Source organism: Lasioglossum baleicum, chromosome 5 (genome assembly GCF_051020765.1).
Source record: "Lasioglossum baleicum chromosome 5, iyLasBale1, whole genome shotgun sequence".
NCBI lineage: Eukaryota > Metazoa > Arthropoda > Insecta > Hymenoptera > Halictidae > Lasioglossum > Lasioglossum baleicum.
The window spans coordinates 14,536,399-14,544,929 of record NC_134933.1 but is presented as its reverse complement, the minus strand read 5'-3'; the positions used below and the strand labels follow the sequence as shown (position 1 = coordinate 14,544,929).

Sequence of the window (8,531 nt, the reverse complement as noted above, 5' to 3'; positions counted from 1 at the left end):
CTGCGAAGAAAAACAAAATATAAGCTCTATAGTAACCGTATAACATCCATCGAATTTTTCAGTAACTTCAAAACTGATTTTTCTATCACATTTTACGAATTACACCTTAATTGATGAATAACTCTTTCCATCTGATTGAAATTTTAGAAATGATGAATTCACATAAACAAAATTGAGCGTTCATCCTTCGATCATTCTATGTAACTTAAGAACCCTTAGAAATGTTTAAAAACGCAATTTTACAGTCATTTTAATGAGTACCTTGTCTGGTCATACCAGTTGGACAAACCAGGGTAGTTCATCGTATTAAAAAATCGCATTTCTAAAAGAAAGTATGACTAGGAATAACTCGGAATGAATTTAATTAATACAAAATATCGTATTGTAAATGTCTGTACCAAAGTAATAAACGCAATAAACCAGTGTAGTCATTTACAAGCCATTAAGTCATAAGTACCCTGTTTTTAACTGTTCTTCTATTTTCTTGCGACTCTAGAGTCAATTTCGTTAGTTCAACGCAAAGAAATAAATTATATAAATGTTAAATAAGACCTGAAACCGCGTTCCCCTAATTACTAGGAATTCTATTGTTCTGAAACATATTTTGATGCGCCGCTGCGTGCGTGCCCTTAATGTCAGAGCGATATCAGGGTGGAATTTGAGTTGGGCGTCAAAGGGGATGAACCAGCAGGGCTTGGCAGGGATAGGAGCAATCCGGTGATGCACCCTTGACAGTTCCCTGCGATAAGATCTACTCTTTCGACGAGTTGGCTCCATTTGAATTCTGTTTGTGAACCCTGGCAACGCTACCCTTCGAGTATATTGCGCGTCTATCGATGCAAAAGAATATTACCATCTGCTGATTATCGGTAATCCTCATTCAACGCTATAGAGTTTCCTTCAGTAAGCGGACCTCGCTACTTATCTGATAAATAAACCATTTTATGCTGGTCCCGTACAAACATAACGCAAAGCATATCTAAATCTTCGTAATTTCTTGTACCCTTAAGATGAAGCAAATATTTTTGCATGTCATTTGCTGGATGAAAAATTGATGCTGAAAAATGCTTATTTCACTAGTTCATGGGGTCTTTAATATATTGTTAATGATCATCTGGATTGTCCGGACTATTGGCTAATCAATCAGAATGGATATACTCATTCTCCTTGCTTAAAGGGTTAAGGTAAACATACAACCTCGTCATTTTAAAAAAATAATGGCGGAAGAATTTACATATTTAGATTCAACGAAATGGCTCCGTAGAATTTTGAATACCTTAGTTTGTTGAACTTTTATTAACTTCATACAAAATTTATATATTATATTAGTACTAAATAAATTAGATTCCAAAATAATATAATATAACAGCAAAATTAAATAATACTAGACACATGCTGAATTTTGCAACATTTTTCTTTTTTTTTTTATTATTCATCACTGATATTTTTATAAAATACTAAACTATGTTGTAAGAGATTATGAACACTTACCGGCTTCACATATCTACGTGACTATAAATAGCGAACGAAAAGAATTTTCTTAATATATAATGTAGAAATGTTATTAATTTTGCTATCTGAATATATTCTTTAGAGTATTTTATATAAACGTTTTAAATAATGTTGAAACCATACGACAATACCTATCTATTGAAATGAAACCGAAGTAGACAACAAGCCAGGTTGGCCGAGCGGTCTAAGGCGCCAGATTTAAGCTTTGGTTCCCGTTAGGGAGCGTGGGTTCGAACCCCACACCTGGCAAATCTTTTTTTTTCTTTTATAGTTAATTAACTATGCTTAGAAATAGTAGAAACATTGATATAACGTTAAAATTGTTTTTTAAACAATTAAACGAGAGCACAAATATGATTCGTGGTAAAATAAATTGGAATCGAAAAAAGAAGGGATAGAAAAAATATAGCAACATATATTAGGAAAAAATAATCTAGGAGAACGAAGATTTAAAACAAAAAAATAGGAAATACAACGTTAAAAATTTTAAAAATTGAACAATGGATGCTTATATTTGTGAGATGAAGAAACAGTCGGTAAAGCAGAAAGGAAGACAATAATACTGATGGAAAAGAGGAGCAAATTGTGTCCAGAAAGAGTATAACTGTGACTATTTATATATCTGAAAAAATATGCCTGAATTCTTATAAAATATCCTTTTTTTAATGTACAATTTAATATATAACAAGCTCAATTTACATTTCTATCATTAGTCATATTACTTAGCTGTAAAAAGAACATTTCATGATATACATATACATATACATCTGAAACAAAATTTTGTATTAATTTTTTATTACTTACATGGTTTCTTGAAGAAGTGCAATTGTACAATTTTGTTGCCAATCCCCTAAAATAATTGAAACAATTCATAAACATATATGTAGAAATTTACATCCAAGAATAAGATGTACTTAGAAAATAAAGCATTCATAATAATAAGTAATGCATAATATGATAAACAGTAAGTTAGGCATTCTGTAAAATGTATATCTGACAGTACATTTCAAGGTTAGGTATGTTTCGAAGGCAGACTCCAAGCAATTTTCTGAATTTATCATTCAAATTAATCAAACAACGAATTATTAACGAGATATATGTAGAGTACCTTATAGACGAAAGATGACATTTTAATCAATTGATGACTGGACACCAGTTGAGATCAGGTGCGCAATCCTCAGACAAGGTACAGCAATAAATATTTTACCGTATGGATTTTTGTTTCCGCGTCTGATTATCTTACAGATTACAGACTCCAAATTTTACTGATCGCAGCGCCCTCTTCCACAGCTTCCCCTCTCTAGATAACCTTTTCCCATCCCTAGATCGCCTTTCCCGCCCCTAGATTCCCCATTCTATTCCCTAGATCTACTTTCCCTCCCAACATTACAGGACCTTCTCAGCCCAATATGCACCTATCATGAAATACAGACGAACCGTAAAAAGTCTCAACGTAAAATTATTGAAATATGTTTTTATTACAGTGCAAATGATTTTTGTCACTTCTGTCATAAGGCACACAGCGCCACTCCACGTCGTGACAAAACGTTCAAACTGGTATACACATAGTATCGACAACAGATAATTTTCCGGACTAAACTTTCGAAAGTCGGTCAAATCGTATTCAGCTAAAATTTTGCACATATGTAGCCTTCTGCACCGACGAGATACTATTAATAGTATCTGGTCGGTGGCCGAGATATATGTCCTATATCTCGTCTGTGCTGGTAGCACTTTTAGCGATGCTGGTATTTTAGATCACTGTAAGTTCCATGTTATCCGCGCGCCTACCTGATCCCACTTTTAGCGCCGCTGAAAATCGACTGTCGGTAAGTTTTGTCTACCAGTTTGAGCATTTTGCCACTACGTTGTTTGGCACTGTGCAGACGTTTGACTAGAACAAATAATTCTTGGCACAATTTACATTGGACCTTACTGTCAAAGCGGCAAGAATAATTTGTAGTTAAGCTTGTGCATGTTTGAAAAATTTGTATGGAAAATTGAGAATTATATAACAGTTTATTCCAGCTATTGTCATCTCCTCAAGCAGCATTCTATATCTCATAATTTTTGTGGCACGTCAATTTTTATTCGCATCCTATTTGTATTAATTTGACCAACTTTTACTACATTTCTTACAGTAAAAACTCTTTCAATGAATGAAATAAATTGTTTCTTATAAAATTCCTCCGTCGTTTTTATAGTCGTAATATACATAATATTAAATTATACCATCTTCCTCAGAAAAGCCTACAGAATTCTACTACACAAATCCGAACTACATAAAGGATAAAACGTCTCTTAAATTAATTACATAGATACGATTAATAAAAAAGATTTTTCAGTTGCCTATAATTATTTATTATTTTTTCATGCTGATTATACCTAAGAATTATGATCCCTGATTTCAGGTGGATAAATAATTCATCGATTACGTACACGGTTAATGGAGCTCGCGGATTCGCGGTAAAGCAATAACATTCGCGGCTCCGAATGGCACGGTAGTCGGAAATGTTGGTCAGTGGAGGCTACGGGGAAAGGTTAGGACAGAAACAAAACGTAATTGCATTATAAACGCCTCAATACGCCCTCGGGATAAGAGGCGCGCTTTAATCGAGGACTGTTTATCTCCAGCGCGTAAATCATGTCGAGCCGTCAAATCGGGCCGCTGTTCGCGCAACAAACGCAATAAGCTCCCCTGGCAATTACAACAAATTAACCGTGAAATGGCTCGTTAATAAGGCCGTTATTCTTGTCCATAACACTACGCCGCAGAACTGGTTCGCGGATCCTTTCGGATTTGGTCCATCCGACTTCCGATGAAATGCAAATATTGCAACTATCCTATCTCTTACAGTTCAAGCGCAATTTTATCTTAGAAATACCCTCAAAGAGCTAAACTCTTTCTCTTTTAAATGCACCTTGAAATTTTTAATCGAATTAATAGTTCCCTTCGTTGCACTGTGGAAAGTGAACATTCATGCTCTAGGTCAAAATGGTGGACAACAATGAGATTAATTATCAAGAATAAAATTCTGCAATTAGAATTTTTTAAGTAAGACATCAGGTAAACTATAAACAAGCGAACAATGGTCTTATTACTAGGTTTTATTGTTGTTAACGTTGGAGAAGGCGGTCACCTTGATTTATGAGAACATTTACGTTACATTGCATGCTTGAAAACGTTGATGATAGTTTACGATCGATAAATTTCATCGTAAATTATCGCTCTATGATACAAGCGAGATACAATTATGCAAATATAATTACCGTTTATAATTGCGATTCATCGATGGAGCAAGTGTAGATCGTTTCGACGACGGCAAAGTCTCTCTCGGAATCAGCATCAAATTGCCGATATTAATGTTTCTATTTTCATATTTTCACAATATTTTATTTCTATCTTTATAGGGTCAATTATTTCTTCTAATAACATAATTGGAAATAGAACTTGAATTATGATGAGAACTGTTGCTAAAAACTATGTGTAGGATCGTGCAAGGAAAGAAAGATATCTCCTGCAGTTCTTATTTATCTTCAACCAAATAAATAACAACGACAAAATTCAGAGAAGTGTGGGGATAAGTAAGATGGAGGTCGCGTGACAAATAGCCGCCGTATAAGTAGCCGTATGCGACAACGATAACCGTGCGACAGAACAGCGAGAGGATTTCGCGAGAGTAGAACGAGAACGAGTGGCTGAGAATCCGCACTAATTTGGTTTTACGTTACAAAGTGATTATACGTGCCTCTACGGCGTAACGCAATACGGATTTCGGCTCTGGGCGGTTCTTTAATCCGAAACAAAGCGTCGGCTTCGATAGGCGCACACGTGGGTGTGGGAGAGACCTCACACATCGTTCTACACCTTTCGAGAGTTTCACTCCTTTCCTTCGGTCGGGAGGTGCGGAACGAAACCTCCTAGACGAGGGCCTGTTTTCGAGAAACAGTATAATTACGTGCAACCGCTTACGCGACCTATTTCTTTCCAATCGGTTGCTGTCCGGAATCCAGTGTTTCCCTGAATCCTCCTGATCTCGCAGAATCAACGTATCCACAGATTCCAAATTTTTCGAATGTTTTCTATTCACGAACATCGATTTTGCAAGTCTTTTTCCCGGCGATTTCGTAGTTTGTATACAAACGGTTAATTTCATTTTATCTGTACATTGTTATTTCAAGTGATAGTACACGTTAAAAGTTCCTCCGAATGCGATAGTTAAATTTTATTGAGCATACAAAATGTAGTGTTCCACCAAATACAATTGTCGACTCCGGGAGCCTGCGAGTAGGTCATTGGCCCTTCTGGTACATCCATTGGGTATACAAATTAATTCTTGATCCTCACGGTTAGTCGTTGGAGCTTCCTCTTAAATTATTTATATACTTGTAGGATGAAATGAATGTATAGAAACCGATGGGAATTATTTTTTAGACTCGAACGTATTTTTATTGCCCCTAGATGAACAACAAATCTTCGAGGAACGGCCATACGTTATTGCATTAGTGAGATTTCAAAGTAGCATAAAATCAGAACAAACGTAGTCTTGTTATTTAAATACAAGAGAAATTAATCGCTTTTACTGCTCGGCACTTCGAGCGCCAGTCAATGGAAGATTACTACGAGCTCTAGAAAAATGTGAAAAATGAGTGGTTTCAACAGTATGTAAGCAGTGGCGAGATTTCGAGTTCTAAGTTCAAGTGTAGCAGCAATGTTTCACGCGTGCCGTCGTCAAGCCGTGTACTTGATCTTGAACGTTACACGCAGCACGCGCGTGTCTAATAGCATGCTCAAATACAACGGTAAATTAGCACCGCCTCAAATTAGCTTCATCTTGAGACGCAGGTTTTCGTCGTAATTCGCTCCGCAAACATTGTACGTATCATGTTGGGAATTACTTCATCGCGATAAAAAGAAATGTGTTCAGCGTATCAAACGGATCGGCTTATTGTAAGTCGCATCTCTTCTCTGCGATTTTATTTATTTATGATAAAAATGTGTAATTTAAAGCAGTGGACATGTTAAAAGTATTTAAGGACATCGCTGTATTAGTTTCAGCTTAATAGGATAATTAAAAGAAGGATACAATTTTTATTTGGCTCCTGTGTCCTGCAATCAATGCGATCATTTTTTTTATTTTGCATAAAGATCCGCAGTCTATTTATAAACAAGAAACTGGAATATCAACTTTATCAACTATTTATTTTATACTTATCTGATACGTTTCAATAGAATCAATTTATACGTTACAGTTTTATTTAGGTCTGAAAAATTATATTGAATCGGCCATTTTACGTATTCCACCAAATGATTCTTCTGTATAATAGTATAAGACTGCGGATCTTCTGCATTTATGGCAAGTATGTATCATCGCCATCTTGTTTTGTTGAAAGAAGGAACAAATATTTATCTGGTTCCGGTATCGTGCAAGTGATGTACAAATATTTAATCATAAATTATTAATAGACTACGGTTTTTATGCATTTATGAGAAAAATAGTTAGGTGCAACAGGAATCATCAGGAAGATAAAGGGGATTGAAGTGTGTCGATCGTATCATCACTTACTAAAATTTATCATTTATTAAAATTATAAAAGAGGGAAACAAATTTTTATTTCGTATCAACACCTTGTAATTAATGCAGAACATTTTTATTTTGCTTACAGATCCCCGCAGTTTAATTATCAACATTTATTCAACTTGCTGTCCAGAGACAGGCATTAATTAAGCGTACCAGGAAAATGATTTAAACCGAGATATCTTTGGAGGATTTCTCGTGGAACTATTTCTGGAGCGACAGGTCCGATAAATGAAAATCGCCAGTAGAGGTAAGATGTATCTTACGATCTGAGAAAACATCACTAATGGAGGACAATCTGCCGGGTGTTGTTTGTCGTTAACTAATGCAACGCGATAAAGCCGAAAGGAGGAGAGTGAGTGGCGCAAGTGTGTGGTACCCGTGTGCAGTAGGCCGAAGATACGGGTAGATTGCGTGGGATGGTAGCGTATTGCAGTCAGGGCAATCGGATTGATACGTATCGATAGGCTGAGATCCGAGACAAGATCGCGGCGTCGATATGCTCTCGAGCGTACGGTACGAGGAGCCATTAATACGCCGCGATATCGTCTCATAAATACAGCCCCCGATACGAAAAATTGCCGGCAACTAACGCGGAGATGCGACCCGGTAAATCAATTCCTTTTACAGCCTCCAGTCATGCTACCGCCGCCGCGATACAAATAGCATTTGTCAAACTTTCCAAAGAAAGAAACGGTAGCCATCTTTATGGCGGCCGCCGGAAAACCGATCTGAAGTTGCCGAACGCTCGACTTGCTTGATTCAATAGTTGTTTGCCGCTGCATTTTTGCTGTTTTCTGCATGGGAATTAAGTGTCTCTAGACTGTGGATAAATTGCTGTTTATGCGAATTTCAAATGTTTTGAATTGCAAGAGGTTCGAGTTCAATAGAGAAGACCGTGCGCAAAAGATGTTCCTTTATAACAATAACAGGATTGTATTTATTCAAATTTCGTAGAATTTTTATATTAGTCTGTACTTGAATGAAGTGTAGTTTGTCAAGAAGACATTTCTAGAATTTCAATCATTGATACTGGCTCGGTAATTAATTGGCAGCTTCCAGTGGGCGAAAAATATTCTTCGTTTATTGTGGATTTTATATCCAGAATTTATATAAAAATACGCAGAGTAGTATTTTTTATCACTCATTAAAATAATAGGAAAGATTAATTCGAATTCGAGTCCTGTTGCATGGCTGCTACTAATTCAGTTTATTGAACACGATGGTCTCGGGCATGTGTACCTAATTTCAGTTTTCGATCTGGATATGTTTTCTCTCCTAATAAAGGCAGTGGAGGTGTAGGGTACGTATTAACAGTTTTACAATACGGAATATGAAATACGACGTGTCCGCATAAGGCGAGATAAGACGTACGCGTAATTTATGATTCGGGAAAAGTGTGTCTCTCTGGGACTTTATGGAATTTGGTGTCCAGTGTCC

The 8,531-nt window shown here is 36.3% G+C and overlaps 1 protein-coding gene and 1 non-coding gene across 4 annotated transcripts in view; one reads left to right on the top strand and one right to left on the bottom strand.

The window, feature by feature from the left end:
- LOC143209196 (uncharacterized) overlaps nucleotides 1-2,870 on the bottom strand; it is a 194,934-nt gene extending 192,064 nt beyond the window's left edge. For 2 of the 3 annotated variants that reach the window (XR_013009061.1, XR_013009062.1), the window contains exons 1-2: nucleotides 2,621-2,870; nucleotides 2,317-2,362 (exon numbers count right to left, since the gene is read on the bottom strand). The gene's annotated coding sequence lies outside the window, so the exon portion shown is untranslated. The remainder of the gene's footprint in view (nucleotides 1-2,316; nucleotides 2,363-2,620) is intronic. The other variant, XM_076424547.1, reaches the window with a different exon arrangement.
- Trnal-uaa (transfer RNA leucine (anticodon UAA)) lies at nucleotides 1,678-1,761 on the top strand. The gene has a single exon. It is a non-coding gene; the product is annotated as a tRNA-Leu (tRNA).
- Nucleotides 2,871-8,531: the final 5,661 nt, after the last annotated feature.